At 38.3% G+C, this 22,826-nt stretch overlaps 2 gene segments (V, D, J or C); both read right to left on the bottom strand.

Moving 5' to 3' along the window:
* Nucleotides 1-22,826, bottom strand: part of LOC311054645 (Ig mu chain C region secreted form-like) — a 93,938-nt gene that overhangs the window by 21,608 nt on the left and 49,504 nt on the right.
* LOC311055715 (Ig heavy chain V region 914-like) lies at nucleotides 12,606-13,103 on the bottom strand. The segment is given in 2 exons: nucleotides 13,023-13,103; nucleotides 12,606-12,916 (listed from the first exon to the last, which is right to left on the bottom strand).

Raw genomic sequence — 22,826 nt, 5'->3', positions numbered from 1 at the left:
GCTGTAGGGGGTACGGGGGGGTACGGCGTACCCTTAGTTCTGACACTGTGGGAGCTGGGGGCACGCGTGCACGCACCGTCAGCGGCGGTCTTTAACGCCTTAAAGTTTAAAAACAATAGCCTCTCAAGGTTCGCGCCGTCAGTGGCGAGCCGTTCTCAATAGCGTCTACCTGGCTGCTTTGCATAACATTAGGCTACTCGATAAAAGACACGGACTTGAATTGAATGTGTTACATTCCTCTCACAATGACAGACAACATCTCTGCACTGCAAGGTGTGAAGGGGTTCGCTTAGCAGAGGACCCATTTCTCTGAGACAAGACAAAGACAAGTTGTCTGATTATTTTAACTACTTATGTGTGGGTGAGTCTATGTAAAGGGCTTTTATATAAAAGTAAAAGGAAAATAAAATAATTAATTAAAAACAAAAATAAAAACCAAAAAATTAACAATGCAACAATACAACAAAATAATAATACATATGATTACATTAATAATCACATGTTGAATACAGTATTTCAACTAGCACTGAGCTGAGTGGCTATGTGCGCGCCCGTGCGTGACGTCATAAAATACAGTACCCTTAGTTCAAAAATCCACAGCTCACCACTGCATGCATACTGTACATGCATACATGCATGGATTGCATGCATACATACAGTAGGTGGCCAGTGACTTTGTCCATTTTCCTTCCACATCTCCTGCATGGAGCGTGTGACCCGAAGTGATGTTGGTTCGAATCCAGCACACAACACCAATGGTTTTGATAAGGTGGATTGTGGAAGTTAAATGGTGGATTTGGATAGGACTCTATATGAACAAACTTGTTATATCAACAAAACGCATCGCTTTCTGTTTGTGTGACATGCATGATGCAAAGGTTTTGAAAGTGAAACTGGACAAAGTCACTGGCCACCTACTGTACATACATACATACATACATACATACATACATACATACATACATACATACATACATACATACATACATACATACATACATACATACATACATACATATATACATACATACATACATACATACATACAGTACATTCTGCAAGGACAGTCCTGTAACTAGCTTTTAACTAAAGTATTTGGAGCTGAGGTTGAATTGTGTCCACATACAGAGGAAGCACCTGTTCTGAAGATTATTTCCTGTCGGTTATATGAATATTAACCAGGAAGGATGACTGCACTGCACACAAGCACCAACACATGTGAATCAATTATAGTTTTACTTTGACAATTCCTTCAAGATAAAAGTACACTTAACCTATGACTCATTTGATTTCATGAATAAGTATAACTTAAGTATGCATAAATAAGCTTAAAGAGGATTGAAGGATTTATTTAGTCAGTGATTTTCCAAACGGTTTCATTTTAGATAGCTGGAGTTTTATAATAAAATGTTAACTGTCCTTTACAATGTCATTATACTATTCACTAATAGTACCCTGTATCATAATTTCGACTGTTTAACTTGTCAATGTGTTAATTTGCTTAAGAGGCTCAGAGAATAGTGTTAAGGGCCGTCTGGCAAACAATTCAGCAGAGGATTTTGTCATAGCGTGTATCACTGTGCCCCCCGATCCACAGTGACATACTCCAATACAAAAACCCTCTGTGATCACTTACGCATTTTACATGGAGTAGCTTATATATTTTCCTGCAGGAAAGAAAGATTACATTTTTTCATCAATCTGCAGTGGCGCGGGAAGGGGGGGGCTACGGGGGCTGCAGCCCCCCTGGTGATGGGAAGGGTTTTTTTTTTTTTTTTTTTTTTTTTAGATTTTTTGATTTTTTTTTAATTTTATTTATGAGAACGAGAATTAAATAACGTAACCCTAACCTAACCCTAACCCTAACCCTAAAACCGAAATAAAGTAAAGGAAAAAAAGTGCCAAAACCCACCCAAACCCGCAAATTTTTCGACCCGAAACCGAAAAAATCGCGCGCGCGGACGGGACGCATACGTCAAGCAGATTCCCCCCGACGCTCAGCCCCCCTGGCTATTAAGTACTTCCCGCGCGCCTGTCAATCTGCATCTTGGTTCTAAACTATCAAAACCTTTATATTATTGAAAAAAAAATCCTTGTTGTTCCACAGATCTTTGTATAACTGGATTAGTATTACATGAAATGCTAACGTCAGGAGAACGAACATCTTATAGCTCAGTACAGTATTTTTGATTTAAAGGATTACGTAGTCTGTTATGGGTCTACTCTAAAACATGGTACGGTCGTTATGAAGCCCTTTCAAAAGACGATGTATATGATATAGTACAATGTAATATTATATTATGTAGAAATTAATGTTTTTCACTTAGCCTATTTTAAATGCCTGTGTCGTTAAGCTGTCAAATATGTGTTGATTTGTGGAGATTGCTTAGTTGAACTAAATGTGTTACTGTAGTGTTTGTAGGAACAAACACATTCTTCTTTCTCAAGAACCAGCCATAGAGCCACTTTGCTTAATACACTTTCTATGTTTAATTAAGCATGTAAGCTATTGTTAGTTTTTTCATGAACATGACATGGCATGCGAATAAAAGCAAAAGTACATCTTCCACTTGATCAAACCTTTGCCTCCATTGTGAGGTTTTTGTAATGGTATTTATTGTTGTATATTAGACCCCAAGATGCTTATATTTTGTGAACATTACAAACAAACTTGGGACTGTGACACTCCCGACGCCGTACGGCTGAAGGAGCGACTCCCTGGAACTTTGCTATTTGTTGTCATGTTACTGAATAAAACGAATCCTGATCGGACGAATCTGGACGTCTTCTCCACTTTCTTTCAAGCGGGCCTGGTAACTCACAGTCTAGTACAGATACGACATTATCACAGTGGTTAATCCAGGCACAGTGATGCATGGCATTACAAAAACCTAAGTGGCTAAAAATGTTTTGACTGTAGCAGATGTCTTCTCAGTTACGGCTAATATTGAATTACTTTTACATCTTTATAGAATGACCATTAAAACCATTATGCTTTAATTAATCCCCACTGTGCAGTATGTTTGACTGTCAAAACATTTCATACATTTCAAATTACATTGTAATATATTGTGTAAAACATAGTGTATTTGCATTTAGTCACACGTTGAAAAAACAATCTGTAAGTTCACTGATTATGATAATATTGTCTACGTATAATAATAGTTCTCACACATTTTCATGTCAAGGACCGCCAAATTGATGTGTATTTGGCCACAGACCTCCAACTCAAAATACGTTGTACCAGGGACCCCCAAAAGAGATTTGTGTAAACTCTTTAAAAATGATTGGAAAGTTTTCACAATTTTCAAAAATCTTCAAAATGTTTCGAAAATAGACCTACGAGCTCTCAACGTATTGCATCGTGAAACACTGCGCTTGTAGATTGGCTATTTAAGTATAAAATAGGGTTAAAGTGGTTAAACTAATTTTGATGCTGTCTTAACTGATTTTTCTGGGGACCCCCGGGAAAAACTAAATGCTACTTCCGCACGTTTCTTTTTGGTTTTACGGACAGGACAGAAAGCAGACCTTTCCCAGATGACCTGAAAGATCTGGATGGTTCATGATATCGCACAAGATCAGAAATGTATTTTGGCCCTAAACCATTCAAAGCTTTATAGACCAACAGTAGTATTTGGAAATCAATTGAAATGAAATTAAAGTATACTTAGTCATTACGAACAGAGTGGCATGCATGCATACTGTACATGCATACTTAGAGCACATTCACATGCATGGTTTGCATGCATGCATGCATGCATGCATACTTACAGTACATTCCGCAAGGACAATCCTGTAACTAGCTTTTAAGTATATTTGGAGCTGAGGTTTAATTGTGTCCACATATAGAGGAAGCGCCCCTGTATTATAATTAAGACCGATAACTTTAACTTGACAATGTGTTAAATTGCGCAAGAGGCTCAGAGAATAGTGTTAAGGGTCAGGGTTGCCAGCCATCTGGCAAACAATTCAGCAGAGGTTTTTGTCATAGCGTGTATCACTGTGCCCCCCCATCCACAGTGACATACTCCAATACAAAAACCCTCTGTGATCACATACGCATTTCACATGCAGCCTATATATTTCCCTGCAGGAAAGAAATACTTATTTTTTTCATTAAAAAAAAAAGTATTTTTGGGGGTATACTCCTTTAAGCTGTCAAATATGTGTTGATTTGTAGAGATTGCTTAGTTGAACTAAATGTGTTACTGTAGTTTTTGTGGGAACAAACACATTCTTCTTTCTCAAGAACCAGCCATATACTGTAACCACTTTGCTTAATACACTTGCTATGTTTAATAAAGCATGTCCGCTAGTGTTAGTTTTTTCATGAACATGGCAAGTGAATAAAAGCAAAAGTACATCTTCCACTTGATCAAACCTTTGCTTCCATTGTGAGGTTTTTGTAATGGTGTTAATCACAGTGGTTATTCCAGGCACAGTGATGCATGGCATTACAAAAACCTAAGTGGCTAAAGAAAATGTGACTGTAGCCGATGTCTTCTCAGTTACGGCTAATATTGAATTACTTTTACATAATTTTAGAATGACCATTAAAATCATTATGCTTTAATGAATCCCCACTGTACAGTATGTTTGACTGTCAAAACATTTCATACATTTCAAATTACATGTAATATATTGTGTCAAACATAGTATATTTGCATTTAGTCACACGTTGAACAAACAAATCTATAAGTTCACTGTTTAAGATAATATTGTCTACGTATAATAATAGTTCTCACACATTGTCAAGGACCGCCAAATTGATGTGTATTTGGCCACAGACCTCCAACTCAAAATACTTTGTACCAGGGACCCCCAAAAGAGATGTGTGTAAACTTTTTAAAAATTATTGAAAAGTTCACAATTTTCAAAGATCTTCAAAATGTTTCAAAAAAAGACCTACTGTACGAGCTCTCAACGTATTGCATCGCAAACACTGTGCGCCTGTAGATTGGCTATTTAAGTATAAAATAGGGTTAAAGTATTTAAACTGATTTTGATGCTGTCTTAACTAATTTTTCTGGGGACCCCCTGGAAGTCCCTTAATGACCACTGAGGGTTCCTGGACCCCACCTTGAGAACCACTGGTATAACATTGTAGCAGCAGAGTGAGAAGGTAGGTTTTTGTCATGGGCTGTATCATGGTGACCCGCTGTATGCACAGTGTTTTTTCCTATGACAATAACCCTATCATCACATATACAGTAGTAGTAGCCTACATCACTTGTTGGGGACCAGACACATTCAACACTGAGTGCTGTTAACACACTGGTCAAGAACACAGCGTCTTCTTGGGATTAATCATGGTAAGGGCATTTTATCTGCTGTAAAATAATCATTGGCTATATATTGATATACATACAGTACTAACTGTTTTTACTGCTTTTTGAATGTTTTTTTATTTTATTTTATTCTGAGACCCTATGTTGTATAGTATAAGCTTTTCCTCATGTGCACAACATTAATACTCTGAGAAGCACAATACTGTACATTTGTGCTTACTATATTATATAAAACATTTTTTTAATTAGAATTGCCATTATTTGTGCAGCATTTATTTGTATATGGATATTATGATGCTTTTTTCAAAGTTGTCACAGCAAAGTGTCATTACTATCACAGATTCACAACACTGATTTTATTTTTTTAAATTATAATATGTTATAATTATATATTACAAGCAAAGTTTTCACAATCATTCCAGTAAATACCACAAATCATCTTTGACTAGCATGTTCTATATCTTTGTAAGTACATTTCAAATATATTTTAATGACATTTTCTCTCCGACTTGAAATATTCTGACTTATAACATCTCAACAATGAAATATTGTTAATGTTTACAAATCAAAATATTTTAATTGCAGTGTTTCTTTTGAGAGAATGCAAGTTTAGACTTTTAAAGACTTCACCACAATGATTGAGGTCAGACCCAACGTAACCAAAAAAATGTATTGTGAAGGCAATGAGTGACGTGTCAATGTGTTCTGGTAATGATGACAAAATGTTTTGGTATTGACAGAAATAGTGAACAATTATGTTTTGTTTTAATGTTTTTATTGTTTCAAGAAAGACATAAAGAGCTAATACAACTGTTTATGTTCTGATAATTGGTATTGGCAGGTAATCAATAAGTAATTGCTGTTGTATAAGACATTATGCTCTTGTTTCTTGAAAGAGATGAAATAGATACTATAGCCTATTTCATGCGCTCCAGAGGTCTTATTCTTAACGCATATGTATATATCACTGCCATCCTGTGAAATCCCTGTGTATAGAAAAAGTGCTCCTCGGAGCACAGGTCTCCGCCAGGTCAGGTAGGTTAGTGTGGGCCAGAAATGTTCTGAATTCGCCAATCAGGCTGGAATGCGAAAAATCGGACGGATGGGACGGATCCGTCTTGATCACTTGACTAAAGAGATAATATGTACCAATTTGCGTGATGTTTGGACAACATTTGTAGGAGTAAGATATAAAACAAATGTTTTGGAAAAATCGGCCTCCTGGTGGCGCTATAATAGAGCAATGTTGAAAGGGTGGCATTTGTTCCTGAAATCGGACACTGCGTTCATGATTTGCGGCATTTTGTTCAAAACGGGCCACTCCTGCAAACTTCAATCTTAGCCAATCAAGATGGAATACGACAAATCTAACAGATCCGTCTTGATCACATGACTATAAATCATGTGTACCGATTTGCGGGATGTTTGGATCAAATCTGTTGGAGTACTGTCAAAAAAAATGTTTTGCAAAAAGCGGCCTCCTGGTGGCACTATAACAGGCCCAGTGAAAAATGTGGAGCCGAGGTTCTGAATTGCCATCCAGGGAGTGTGTGTGCACAGTTTCGCTGCGATCAAGCCAACAGTGCTGGAGATTAGCTGCTCACAGACGAAGGGGACGACGGACACTCACACGCACAGACGGCCGGACGGACAGACAGGGTGCAAAACATAGTCTCGGCCATGCCTTTTGGCCTGGTGGAGAGAAATTTAAAATTTTCATAATGCAAATTTGGAACGGAATACCCATTGTACCTTTATGCAATACCCATTGTACCTCTTGTACCCATTGTCAGAGTACCCGTTGTACTCGTCTGTCTGTCTGTCTGTCTGTCTGTCTGTCTGTCTGTCTGTCTGTCTGTCTGTCTGTCTGTCTGTCTGTCTGTCTGTCTGTCTGTCTGTCTGTCTGTCTTTGGTTAACATAAGCCTAAGAGAGTTTCACATTTGTTCAACAATATAAATTACACCCAAAAATACCTCAAAATGTGTTGCTCAAAATCGTGAGGCTATCAAAAAAAGTAATTTTCTTTCTAAAGCCAGTGCAAAACCTTTACAAATTGGTGGTGGGAACCCATGGTGGATCCATCTAGCACTCTATTCGTCTTTCAGGAGAAACCTCGTCTTGTTTGTGGCTCCCTCTTGTGCTTCAATTCTCAGTTTTAATATTAATGTTCTTGCTATAGGTGATATACATGGTTACAGATGTTGCTTCTCTTGCTCTTTTCTCCTCTCAGAACCCCCACTTTCCCAACTCTCCTTCCCTTTGTAAATCACACTTTTCCTCTTCAAATAGATAGATACAGCAAGACAGACCTAATAGAAGTTGCATCACAATCTATTACTTTCTTACATTATTATTACATGTAAATCTATATTATAAGCATAAGATATGTCTGTAATTTGTCAAATTTGAAATGACGGACTTCAATCATTTTGACTTACATTCTTTGATGCCATGTAGTTGTGCTGTTATACTACAGAGCTTTTATACAATAGTTCTGGTTCTGACAAGAGACATTTGAATGTGTTGTTGAATGAGGCAGAGCCGAATAAATGACAAAATCATTCTGTTGTCTCCCATTATAGTCCGGGAGTCATGGGGCTTAACGTGGTTTCGTCGGTTAAAGTTTTTTTCTCAACTGATTCTTGCTGCTGGGGGTCCCCTCTTAAGGATTCAAGAGGGTGCCCGGTGAAATCCCTTGGGCATTTTTTTAAATTGATTTACTGTGCATAACATGTCATAAATCAACATTTTTAATGGATTGTGGTGCTTCGGGTGTGAAGGAGTTAATATCTATGAAATGTTCTAATGTAAAATCAAAAAACAAAATTTTACACATCCACGTTCATTGATAAACACTGTAGAAATCAAATTTGATGCGCTAAATCAATATATTTGCATAAAATGCCATAAAAAACGTTTTATGTTTTGGGCATTTAAGGGTTAATGACTAAAAGATGGTTGCCTCAAAGGGTTAATATGCATTCATCCAAAAGGAAACATGACCAGTTCCACTATTAGACTTAGTAGAAAGCAGATCTGATGCATTTGATTTGAATTCTGTGCATGTTCTATTTCACAATATCACAGTTTAAAGATTAAGTTGTTCTGGGCAGGAAGGGGTTAATATAAAAAAATGCATAAATATTAAATCTAATGCACTGTACACATCCACTTACATGGATACACACTGTAGAAACAAATTTAAGCATTTAGATCAAGTATTTTGCATGAAATACCATAGAAGTCTATTTTGGGTGAATTTTTAGTGTTTTGGGCATTAAGGGGTTAATAATAAAAAATGCTCAAAGGATTTCACTGGGCACCCTCTTGAATCCTTAAGAGGGGACCCCCAGCAGCAAGAATCAGTTGAGAAAAAAACTTTAACCGACGAAACCACGTTCAGCCAAAAATCACCCTTTGACTCCCGGACTATTACTATATTTATAAAAAGTGAATTGTAGAACAGTTGTAGGCTATAAAAGCAATATCACTCATGCTGTTATACTGTATATGAGCATGGCTGTGATTGTCTTTGGCACAAGGCCACAAAGACAACCACAGCTGTGCTGAAACAGAAATACAGATCTCTCCCTATGCTAGGCTATATTGTGTGATAAGTGTTCTGTGTCATATTGAAGCTGGCCATGTAACTGTTGCTTATGACCTTGCAGAATCTCCACATGGTCATGCTACACAATCATCACATTACCTGCCATGCTATAAAGCTGTCATTTATTCATGCTGTGATCTGTCATGTTGTGAAGTCATAACATACATTAAAAAAAAAGAGGGAGATGAGTTGTAGAATGTGGTTTATTTACACCAGACATTTTGGTCTGACAACAGACATTTCTGAAGGCAATGGATGGTGATTATTCACTCACTATTTATTGTCATTTGATCTCCTCATGAATCTAATGCATCATTACATTTAATAATGATGTCAGACATACACCATTAATCTACTTTCACCTTCTCCTTAAACACTGTGTGATGCAATATCAGTTCAAACCACTAGATATCAGTATTCCCTTCCTGTTTGACTGATCAGTCAAGATAGAGACCACTCAGCCTGAGGAAGCCAATCAGTTCTGTTGATAACCTTGACTTAAAACAGAAAAAGCCTTGTTTGAAGACATGTAAGTATAGTGTACTGTATATGTCAACAATGTATGGAGGCTTATTTTTGCCAGCCTCATTTTTTCAAGTGGTATCCTCAGCACATCACTTAAGAAACTGAAAAATCATTAGATATTGGTCATTTCTTTATTTAATTTACAGCGAAGTGTAACAGAGCTGGTTATTCATCTATAATAAATAAAAATCACACCCTGTGTGAAGAGAGTGGTGCCTTTGATGAGCCCCGTATTGATGTTGTCATCAATGTTTGTTTATTGGACAGACAGACATACATACGGACGGACACACGGACAAAGTCAGATATAGGAGTGGTTGGCACCACTCAATAAATAATTCTAAATAAGCAAGTTGTTTTCCACAACTGTATGTATGTGTGTTGTCATCACTGTGGCATGCCTGGATGTAGGCCTACCTCATGTATAAAATGTCTAAGTTATTGGCACTATCTATTATGCTATCTATAGGATACATACGTATCTTATCAGTGTTTCAGCAATTGTGTAGGGACTAGCACTTTGAATTAATTATTGGGATTATTTTGAAAAATGCAACCATTATTTAAGGTTGCATTTCTTTTTTACTGATCTTCAGTTACTGACCATCTCAACCGCCAGGCATAAAACATGACCTGTATGTGTTCAAACCAATCACAGACAGGCTTTTACATGATTTAACCATTTCTCAACTGAGTGAACTGTTTGTATGTTGATGTTTTATGTAAGTCCTTGCATTTTCATTGTTCATCTAAAAGCTATAATTTAAGAAAGATCAGTGTGATGCCACATTTTCTGTTGAATATTGTTTCACATCATATAAAAATAACTCAAAAATGTAAATTCTATATACACAGTATATATTTATATATAAAATAAAAACCCTTGCCAAGATGTGAAAAACTCGCAATTACATGCACGGCAGATTGCTATTCACATACAAACAAGATGCAGGCCTGATTCAGTTGGACCTAGGAGGATACAGATTGTCAGTGATACACTTGCTTCTGTTTGCGATTTGTTTCCGATCAAACCATACAGTATATGAAGTTCCCATGAAGCTACAAAAGAGATTACAAAAAATAAATAAACCTGAATAATACCAAATGAATGTGTCAAAGTGAAAGAAAAAAACTTGACTATTGAATTCCTTATTATATAACATTAATATGTGCATGTGTTTGCTCTATGCTTTTGCTGTTTTACTTGTGTGTGATTTTGAAGCCCAGACATGCTTCACTGCCTTTCATAGAGACCTCATTGTTGGATCAGTTATTGTACAGCTCTGTAGCCTCCTGGGTCACTGTGTCTCTCGAGCACAGTAATAAATAGCAGAGTCTTCAGGCTTCAGACTGTTCACTCGTAAGAACACCATATTCTGGGAGCTGTCTTTGGTGATGGTAAACTGGCCTTGGAGAGATTGGGCAAATATTGTACCAGTTCCACTATCAATGCGTCCGATCCATTCTAGTCCTTTCCCTGGTTTCTGGCGAATCCAGTGGAGCCACTCTAGAGAAATACCAGCAACCTTACAGGACAGTGTGACTGACTGCCCAGGTCTTTGTACCACAGCATCAGAAGAGGTAAGGGACTGGCTCTTAGCAGCTGCAAACGACACAGAGGTTGGATCATTAGAGAGCCAGCAAACAAGCAGAGTAGGGGTGCAACAATGAATCGAACTAATCAATTTAATTGATTATAAAATATATTTAAAAAATAGTTGAAATAGGCTACTGCAGCTGATCTACAAGTTCACAAAGCATTATTTTTTCGTGCCATTATATGTGACACATCATTATATGACATAAGCATAAAATATGACATAAGTGGTTAATCAGACTGATGGATTTAGTTGATAATAAAAAAAAAAAAGTTATCAATAAAATAATCGCAAAGAAAATAATCGATAGTTTCAGTCCTAAAACAGAGCTCCAGTCCTTCATTCCTGACCAGACACAAAATCAATTCCACTCACCTGAAATAAGGGCCAAGAAGAGGGAGACAATTTCAACAACTGTCATTGTTGAAAGGTTGGAGGTTGTAGACTTAATTGGGGCTGATCTGCAGACTGAGACAACAAAGGTAACATATACTGTATAAATAATGATTCTGCAGTGGGAGGAGACTGCTTCATTGTGCATAATTTTGCATGATTGTGAAACTATTGTAATGAGGCTGTCTATTTGTGTATAGTACCGTATGTATTCTCTATGAACTGTATAAGTCACTCTATCCACAATGACTCAAACATTGCATCATCAAATCACAACACAAGGCAAAATAACTTATACTTATACTACTTACATATATTAGATCTATAACTCATTCTGATGTGTGGTGTAATTTGGCCAAGGTGAAGAAGGTCAAAGACAGATTGTTGTACTTTCCTACATTAATAATGTCCTAGATGAGGTGAGGTAATGCAGATTGATTTTGAAGATAACTGTGCTGATTGGTCAGTTGGGTTTACTGGCTTTGCAGAGGTAGCCTTTGTAAAAATTGTATTGACATCTTGCATGTTTATGCCATATAATGGTTGCACATTAACACTCTTAATTATTGCACAATTACAGCAATATGATGGAGGTGGGAGGGTCAGTTACAAATAATCAATAAAAGAATAAGCAAATCACTTGAGCTGAATTTAATATGCAAAAATAAATAATGATTAACATAATGCTTTTCATAAACAAAACAGTCTCAATGGAAAATAGCAAACACAAATTGTAATGACAGTTGTCTAACAGTTGCCTACTATACATGTTAGGATAATATTGACAGTACTGGTAATGACAGCAACAAACGCTGTCATATTTTACAACAACTCAACCACAGGAGGAGCAGTGACGTGCTCAGGATAAGCCATAAACTTAAGCCGCTTAGTCTATACTGTCATCCAACGAAAAGCAAACATTTACTCAGCTACAAGCTCTTGACTTTGTAGATCTGCTATTTTCAAATAATTTGAAATGTTTTTGCTAAGACATCCATTATCATTAATGTCCAAAATAGGGATGTCAATTTGAAAGTGGTTAAAATGTATGTGAGCTAAACTCACAGCAGTAGTCATTGAAATGGGAATATTTGACCATTATTAAAAGCAAATGTGATTTTTGTAACAGAAACAAGCTTCACATGAGTGAATATGCACTTTTTGTACAGCTGTTCTACCAAGTCCAGTCACTGTGAGTCTCTAGCACAGTAATAAACAGCAGAGTCTTCAGTCTTCAGACTGTTCATCTGGAGATACAGCTGCTGTCTGCTATTGTCTCTGGAGACGATGTATCGACCCTGGACTGACTGGGAGTAGTAGATGGTACCGCCACCATGAATGTTGGCAATCCACTCCAGTCCTTTACCAGGAGCCTGTCTGATCCAAGCCATCCAGTAGCTACTGAATGTGAATCCAGAGGCTGTACAGGTCAGCTTGTGGGATTCACCAGGATTTTTGACAACTGGTTCAGATTCAGTCAGGGTCTGACCTTCAATTCCTTAAGAAATATAAATACATCAATCAATTTGTAAAACTTAGCTATAAGTCATTGGTGTGTGTCTTCATGATGGGAGGAATATTTATGACAATCTCTAACAACTCACTGATACTGAATATAGACACCATCATCAGAAGTAAACTGCAGCCAGTCTTCAGGTCCATTGTTCACAGTCTCTCAGGCTCACGTCAGCGAGAAGACCAGAGCTGAGAGTCTGCTTATGAAGAGATAGAGGAGAGAGACACTTTGCATAGACTGCCCTCTAAAGGTTTAAATAGGGATTGTGAGTAGGTATTTTACCACAGATAATGCATGGTTTCTATAGATAGCTTATGGACGAAATCTCTTAAATTAAATCAACAAACAACACAACATATATTTAGTGATTTTTATTATGGTAAACTTTTGGGAATGGAGCAATTCTGAAAATACTTAAATTGTTTCAGTGGAAATGTTGATAGAAGATATGCCACAGTGGTTTGCTATGTCAGTTGCATGTATGCACTGTATGTATGTATGCACTATATGTATGCATACACACACACACACACACACACACGCACGCGCACACACGCACGCGCGCGCGCGTTAACCATTGAGAGAATGGAGGGACACTAGTTTCACTAGAGAGTTGATTGAGGAAGTAGCCTACTTCTTGTATTATGCTCCTATTGCTGCGTGTCACTGTGTCTCTTCGAGCACAGTAATACACTGCTGTGTCCTCAGTCTTCAGACTGTTCATCTGGAGGTACAGCTTACTGCTGGAGTCATCTCTAGAGACGATAAATCTGCCCTGGACTGACTGGGAGTAGTAGATAGGACTACTACGTGTACAAACGTAAGCAATCCACTCCAGTCCTTTACCAGGAGCCTGTCTGATCCAATTCATGCCATAATTACTGAATGTGAATCCAGAGGCTGTACAGGTCAGTTTGTGAGATTCTCCAGGCTTTTTAAGAGCTGGTTCAGACTCAGTCAAGATCTGACCTTCAACACCCAGAGAAACAAGAACACAAACCACCAATAGCAAAATCTTTCTATGAGCCATATTTACAGGTGCAATCATTTGAAGATCAAGGGCTCTTATAAATAAGACACAACCTGTATTTGCATAATGTAAGCTCCTCCTATGTCAATGTTTCAAAGTTCCTGGAGTATCAACAAAATCGCAATTAAAGTATCTCATATGTATACTTGATGCGAATGTACTGTATTATACGTTTTATAAAGTTAGGAAGTGATTGCAGGAAGAATTTGATTGCTTTAGAGTTAAATTGATCATCACGCTTTAATGCAATTTCTAATATCACAAACTAATAGAACCTTTCAATTAAATTTTGTTTAAATAAAAGCTGCATGTTTCCCAAAACACAATAATATGAGTAATAATATGGCCTGAACAGATGTAAAATGATGTAGATTATGCTGCAATTGGGGCATGTTATAATAATGTATGTACTGTATGATTTTTTTCTAGATTGATGGTCTTGTTTTAGATATATGTGTGTTCATACATTTTATTTATTTGTAATAGATATGTCCCATGGCAATGCAACAAAAGGGAGACCACACAGGCATATGTGAAACAAACTCTGACAAACAGGTCCTTCCTGTGGAGTGGTAACATGGAAGTATGCATCCTTTAGAACAGTGGTTCTCAAACTTTTTCATGTCAAGGACCCCCAAATTGACACTTATAAGCCCGCGGACCCCCATTTCAAAAGATATGCCAGGGACTCCCCATAAGAGAAGATTTTACGGCTCTAGCAGTGATTCTCAACCATTTTAATTTCAAGGACCCCCAGTTTGACATGCATTATGCTACGGACCCCCATTTAATGGCATTTCTATCTCTGGGACCCCAATTCATATTGTAAAATCAATGCTAATTTAACTCTGAGAGTGTATGTAGTATCTTGAAATAGCATAGTTCTAAAAATACCTAAGATGAACACACAAAGAGCAGAATTAGAGACACATCCCCCACAGGATGCCACACACTGGAGGCTCCTATGGTCAATGACTAACAGTGACCTAGGGCAACACATGGTTTTTGTACTTACATACCTGCATCCATACATAATATCACATATCATTATACACTTATATGCCAGTACTTGTATTGTGATGCACTCACATTATGATATAACTATGCATACTACTAAATACTACAAAGGCCTAATAAACATAGTCCATTGATTACTCTGGTCAAACTTAACGCTGACTAGCTGGTTTGGGAGACATTCCGGATTAGTTACAGAAATTCTACACCCTTTCATGGGGGAGAAAAGCCCAGGTCCAGATGGCCAGTATCTCCTGGGGTCATCTGACCCTAGATGACCACTATATTGTCTTAACCAACTCACACAATAGACCTACACACACACCAAACTACTTAATTAAGCACATACTCATTTACACACATAGTCTAACACACGCACCTACGTGCACACTGAAGTGCATCCGTGCATGCACACACACACATATAGGATACACACTGTTTTGGTATCTGGTTCAGAGCACACACGCCACATGGACAAGCCTATAGAAAAGAGTGTGCATGTGCATACACACGGAGTATAAAAAAGGTTCTCTAAAGTGAATTCTGTCTCTTTTCCTGCTGAAAGCTGCCATGTAACCATGTAAGTAATTCTCTTCTCTCCTTAATAAAATCAACTGAGGAGAAGGAATGCCTTGACTCCTTAATTCTCCTTAAACAATGGCAAATAGTCTCACAGATTAATGCATTTTACTATAAAATGGCGAACCAGTCCCGATTTCATTGATTCATTTTGGGAACAATCTTCAGCACGGTGAGTTGATTTATTTTGACTCAATGGTTGTCCCTAAAATGTTTTCGAAAACAAGAACCTGTTTTTTAATTTTTATAATTGCCATCTGTGGGGCATTATTTTTGCCTTTGTTGAAGGAGTGTTTTGGATTCATGTTAAATTTATTTTTATTGAAATTTTGGTCAAAAGTATATGGCTCACATTGCAGATATGCCTCTGTGTCAGGCGATTACGCATCAGATTAAGTCGTCTCGCTCTGTCTCCTAATAATTTTGCCTGACTGATCATGAAGCTAAAAAAAAAAAAAAAAAAAGTAAACTAATAAGAGGATTGATAAATGGAAGACGTATGATTTTATAAGCCACACTCCATGTTGCGAGACTAATCTCCGAGGACTATAAGCCGTGGATGGCTCCCATGCATAGGAATTAGCCCAAGACCTTCATGAGATCTGCAAAATGATTAGTCGTCTTTCCATTCATAGTTCGACTATAAAAAATGTAATATTCAAAAAACCAAATAAAATCTATGACTATTCGATTGGATAGTAGTTATGTGTTACGGCAAGGGATCCTTCTAAAATACCATGATATGCCTGATCAGCTTTGGTTGGGGAGGCCGGCGCTAAAGCGTTTTGGGTTTAGTTTTCGTGGATTGATGGTGACAGATGCATGAATTTATAAGCCACACCTAATGTTACGAGGCCAAATTCTCCCACGATTATAAGACATGTTCGCCACCATGCGTTAGGACATATTTGGTTCAATGACCATCATAAGGTCTGCGTAAACTGGTCATCTGTTCATTCATAGTTCAATTGTAGCGTATGGCTACCGGATTCTTACTTGATTGGTTAGCGTTTGTAAAAGAATCCGCCGGGTGTTGCGAGGGTACCCTCTGGACTGGAAAATGTTGAGTTACGGCCGAAGAGCTGTTACTTAAATTCACTGGGAACTGTAGTTTTCCGTGAGACTGGAAAATGTTGAGTTACGGCCGAAGAGCTGTTACTTAAATTCACTGGAAACTGTGGTTTTCCGTGAGAATGCGATGTTGACGTCTTTTTGGAGGGTTTTTGTTTTGTGTTGTGTATGGGTGCATCTTTTTGTTTTGTTTCATACATTTTGCATACATGTAAAAGCTATACATGTGTACAAGTGATGAGATGAAAATGTTTTGTTTGTCTGCCTGTCAGCTGCAGTGAGCGGTGGATGTGTCTGTGTCTGTCTTTGTAGTACAGTAATTATAATGATAATAATGATAAGAATGATAATGATAATAATAATAATAATATTAATGATGATAATGATAATACGTCTTGCTAAGTAGTGTATTCCACAGTTAGACAGTGAAAGTTGTGCTCTCCTATTTCTCCTCTGTTTGGGGGAGACAGGGACGCGTTAGCATGTCTGGTTGCTAACTCATGAGGCTAGCTCATGCGAGTGAAATGAATGTTCATCTATAGGCTTAACTGAGTGGTGTCACGTAATTCCAAAGCAGCGACTATACGTCTTTTGCTCATGACGCTTGAACCATGTGCTTGATTAGAGCATTTATAGCCTTTATTGTCACTTTTACACGTTTGAGGAACGAGTTGATTTTTGTTGTCATTCTGTTGCTTCCGCGTTTTTACGTCGCTGCCGTAAACCGTTTTTTTCTGGTTGCTATGGTAACGCTCATGTGACCATCTCTATTCTTTTAATTAATCTCTTGGATTATATGTGCTTTGGTTTGCAAACTGAATCACTATTTTTTACTTTAATATACTTATTGTGCTACTACTAGTCATCCTAAATTTTAAACTTGCTGATGGTGACGTTATCAGCTGCTGTTCATTTTTCAACGGACAATTCGAGACTGTTAGCCTTTGTGTCGGGTCACGTGGTACGCTGCTAATACGATTCAGTACGTCACTACGTTTGTACGTGGGGGTTCCCTCCTCTCTTTTTGTTGGGGGTGTCCCTTCTTTGTCTTGCGTCACTGAGATCCTCCTCTCCAGGGCGGGTTTTTGCCACATCATATTTTACACTCCGCCTACGTTGTAATGACTGCTCTTGTCTCAGCATGAGTTGTCTCCCTAGCAATTTAACCAAGCTATTACGTTTCCCCATACATTAATGCAAGATCTACAACTCTAGTGCTGCTATTCCTTTTCTGTGTGTTTCTGAGTTGAGTTTGAAATGTTCTAAGCTAACTTATTTCTTACAGCTACTGTTATATTGTTGGTTTAATTGTTTTACATTGCTTTCAACCCAACTCTTGTTTTTCTTTATGTCTCATATTGCTTATTACATTTTAGTATATTTTATTTAATTGGTTTATTTCATATTAGCGGTCTTGCATACTCAATAGGTTACATGTTATTTTGATTTTTACAGTTTTCCAATTTTTTTATTTTTTTATTATTTTAGCAGCGCCTACCTAAGACATTGTCAAGGGGGGTACTACATTTTTATGGCTATATGTTACTGATCGTTTTCCTTGGTTTATTTTAGACAGTCAAGCGGTTTCGGTGGTTCGTGAATTTCAGTAATGTAATTTAGGTTGTTTCAAGTATAATATTGCATCAATTACTTGGAGGGAGCTTGTTAGTTGCTCCTATCTCCTATATTGACGCTTGTGTTTGTTCTTGCTGCTGCCTTTTAGTCAACCATAATACAAACCTAACTGCACACGTGCACACAGGCCTGTCGTTTTGCCTGGAGAGTAGTACTTGAGTGCTCCGGTCTCTTTTTCCTGCACACTTTCCTCTCTGTTTCTGAAACCTGATTCTCATGTTTCAAGGGGGGAGGTGAAACAGGACAAATGCGTGATGAGTATATTTACTTGAGTAACTCAGAAACCAGGATGCTTTGATGTAACCAATCACAGTGTCCCATTCCTCTGAGCAGTGGGAACACAAGGCCGATTAGAGCCCATAGCTGAGAGAGAAAAATGATGTGGCAGCACATTCTCACCACGCATTTTAGTGTACTGTTTGAGTTTTAAAATAAGTAATGCACCGTTTTCCATCTAATGATAAACATTATAATTGTGAGCATGTTTATAAAAGTGTGCAAACACATATCTTCTATTTCACCACGTTAATAACAATAGGGGAAATCATAATGAAACATGTAGTAATTGTGAATCTCTTTACATTCTTAAAAAAAAAGTAGAGTCTGTTTGAGACATTTAATTCTGGAGACATCAATCAATCACTGTCTGTTGGTTATCTTTTACCCTTTTGTGTGTGAGTGAGTGAGTGCATGTGAGGCTCCCTGTCTCTATACCCCCTCAAGCCCCCCACCTTCCAGTGGGCACCCACAGTCCCTTGGCCCCACCAATTTTTACCCTATGCATTTAATGTGATGTAGAGATTATGGTTTGAAGAATTGAAGAATGAACGCTAATGCAATTGTTTATTTTCTTTTGTGTTGAGCTCACATGTGCCATGGGGAGTTCCCAGTGAGGATGCTACTTCCCTGGAAGCCAAATCCCCCTTCTGAGGCCATTCCCCTGATACAAAGATCCAGACGGCCAACCAGACCACACAGAGGCCTTTCATCTGGATGGACACAAGCAGCCCCCTTCCATGACCTGAGGGATGCCGGTCCATTGTATCACACAAGATCAGTTTGGCTTAAACTATTTGAAACTTAATAGCCTAATAGCAGTAGTTTGAAATTTATTATTTGAGTGTGTGTTTGTGTGGGCATGGAATCGACTCATTGAAATAGGTAAAGTGTTCTCTTTTTTTGTTTTAAGTGGTGAACATGGCTAGGTGCACTCTACCATAAATCATTTTGGAGTTTTGAGTGCCAGGAGGAACTATGTTCGCCTGGCCGTCGAAACCTGAAGACATAGGGAGGAGTTAGTGACAGTATAAGATTTGGGGTAGGCAGAAAGCCATGGGGTTCAATGAAGAGGTTACATGCCTGTGTGTATGAAGTTGTTTGAAAGTGTATGATTACATCATGTATGAGTGAGAGGGAAGATTGAATGTGTATGTCTGGTGAGTGAATGTATAATAGAGCTATTGATACAAACCAACCTCTGAAGATTCACTGTAGTACTGAACGAAAACTATTTTTGGGAGATATGTAAAAGTTACAAGGGGGGACAAAAATTAAGAGAAGATGAGTGACAGGTTTAATAAAATAGGGTACTATTACTATGAGTGATTCATAAAAATGTAGAGCCACATATGAGCAACGTTTGATCTTCATAAGGAGACAATAATGCATATTATTGTTTGTGAGGGGTTTGCCCTGCAATAATCTGCATCCACAAATGTTGTGCCAATTGTAGTATTTTCGCACAAGTGTGACAATATAGATGAAAGGAAGTTGAAAGGTCCATAATTATGTTAGGAGACTGCATACTATAGGAGGACAGTTATCAAATACATAGAGATAAGTGCAGTTGAGTAAGAGGGAAACACATATAAGTTCTTATCTATAGTAATGGAAAATAGTTGAGTTGAACATAGTAATTGTATTCTGAGTCTGATGTCTTAAGTGATCACAAGGAGTAGCTTGTTGGACTGAGGGTATTTTGATGTGGACTGAAACAATCACCGGTATTCAAGTGCGACTGTGAGTTTATGAGAGGACGTGGAGGCGGCGGCTTACAGGCCCTCCCTAAAAAAAACACGCAGTGACCATGGGGAGTCGCGCCCCTGTGATCTGAGCACAGATTTGCTGGTAGCTAATTGATGCTGCGGGGGACTAGTCCAGTCTAAGTTGGCCCCCACCCCCAGGGGTGGTTGCTTTAGCCAAGGGATCATGAACCAAGGTTGAGCATAGGGTTAAAGCTGACAGAACAATTCTGCCCCACAGCCTAAAATCACACGTCCTACCCTGATTATAAATGAGCTTGTTGTTTGACATCAGTGAGTTTGTAGTTCTAGTGCCGACTTTTAGAGTAACGTATGGTAATTTGTATTGGAGTAACTTATTACCCCTATATTCCCGTTCTCAACATATGCAGTCTACATAGACTGAACAATATGGCCAAATAAGATGCGTTGTGGACTGACAATTGTTTGTGGTCTGTGTATGAACCTTTAATAGTGACAATATAGTTTATTAATGCTTTTCAACATTGATTCAAAACTATATGAACAAAAAACACTATTATTATTGGGTTTCTGGCCATGCACAGTGCACCTACAAGGGTCTACTACAACTATCAAGTATATTGTTAAATATTATTTGAATACTTGATCGATATTAGTGATGGGAGCCAAGCCAACGAGAGCTCCTTCCCCCACAACGACACCTGTGTTGATAGTACAACAGAATAACCCCCTATTCCAAGGGATTTCCACAATTTCCAAACGGTGGAATAAGCGCTGGCCTGGATTAGACAAGCCATGGCAGCAATATGACACTTTTGATCCAGAGGTTATTAGAATGATGTAAGTTCTTGTGGCACGTACAAAGCAGGACAGAAAACAGGCAAGAAAGGTGATGTTTTAGACTTGTTTTTCAAGGAAGGTCAGAAGTTGACTAGGTTATTCAAAGAGCGTCAGGATAAAATTATAGCTGCAACATTGTCCACAGCTAAGCTTAGGGAACCGGACTGCAGGAGTGAGGCTGGAACGACAGCCTGACTCTTCTAAGCAAATGCCAGTGACCATTAAGGATCAGCGACTTCATTATGAGCCAATCAATCAATCAATCAAGCCGTTGTCACATCTGGAGACAATGTAACAGAGGAGAGGGGAGGCCACAGCCCTCCCACAGACAGGGGTGTCATTACCCCTTGGACCTGGACAATTACAACTACACTCAAAGCAAGAGGAGCACCATCCCCCCTCTATCTCTCTCTCCCCTCAACCCGTGGACATACAGTACATCTCTCTTCCTTTTCTCTTTTACAGCTTTATCTTAACTTTCCTCTATCTTTTCTGGTGAGACGGGGTTTTCCGTTCATGAAGACAGATGTCCGTCAGAGACCCTGATGAAGACAGAGATCGTATAGGCGATTTTTGTGTTTTGCCGCGCATAGTAAATGGCGATTTGTATGTCCTTCTGTTTTTATAGATTGTCATTTTAGTTATCTTTTGAGACCTGTGTAGCCTATTTGTGTTACAGGTTTTGTTTGCCGAGGGGGGTCTGGATGATCCTAACACATTTGTTCTTTTTCTACATGAGGAGTAGCAGGTTTTTATGGTTTGTGTTTTGGTACTAATGTTTTAGTTCTTTTAATGCATTTTAGTTTGTTCGTGTTACTTTGTGGTTTTAGAACTATTGTTTTCATGTCCCCACGTTTATGGAGGACCTTAGTGGCCCTCCAAGGGGGGTCTGTAGTATCTTGAAATAGCATAGTTCTAAAAATACCTAAGATGAACACACAAAGAGCAGAATTAGAGACACATCCCCCACAGGATGCCACACACTGGAGGCTCCTATGGTCAATGACTAACAGTGACCTAGGGCAACACATGGTTTTTGTACTTACATACCTGCATCCATACATAATATCACATATCATTATACACTTATATGCCAGTACTTGTATTGTGATGCACTCACATTATGATATAACTATGCATACTACTAAATACTACAAAGGCCTAATAAACATAGTCCATTGATTACTCTGGTCAAACTTAACGCTGACTAGCTGGTTTGGGAGACATTCCGGATTAGTTACAGAAATTCTACACCCTTTCATGGGGGAGAAAAGCCCAGGTCCAGATGGCCAGTATCTCCTGGGGTCATCTGACCCTAGATGACCACTATATTGTCTTAACCAACTCACACAATAGACCTACACACACACCAAACTACTTAATTAAGCACATACTCATTTACACACATAGTCTAACACACGCACCTACGTGCACACTGAAGTGCATCCGTGCATGCACACACACACATATAGGATACACACTGTTTTGGTATCTGGTTCAGAGCACACACGCCACATGGACAAGCCTATAGAAAAGAGTGTGCATGTGCATACACACGGAGTATAAAAAAGGTTCTCTAAAGTGAATTCTGTCTCTTTTCCTGCTGAAAGCTGCCATGTAACCATGTAAGTAATTCTCTTCTCTCCTTAATAAAATCAACTGAGGAGAAGGAATGCCTTGACTCCTTAATTCTCCTTAAACAATGGCAAATAGTCTCACA

The sequence above is a fragment of the Gymnoscopelus microlampas genome (genome assembly GCF_963454915.1).
Source record: "Gymnoscopelus microlampas genome assembly, chromosome: 11".
NCBI lineage: Eukaryota > Metazoa > Chordata > Actinopteri > Myctophiformes > Myctophidae > Gymnoscopelus > Gymnoscopelus microlampas.
The sequence above is the reverse complement of the archived record's forward strand: the minus strand, read 5'-3'. Positions and strand labels throughout refer to the sequence as shown.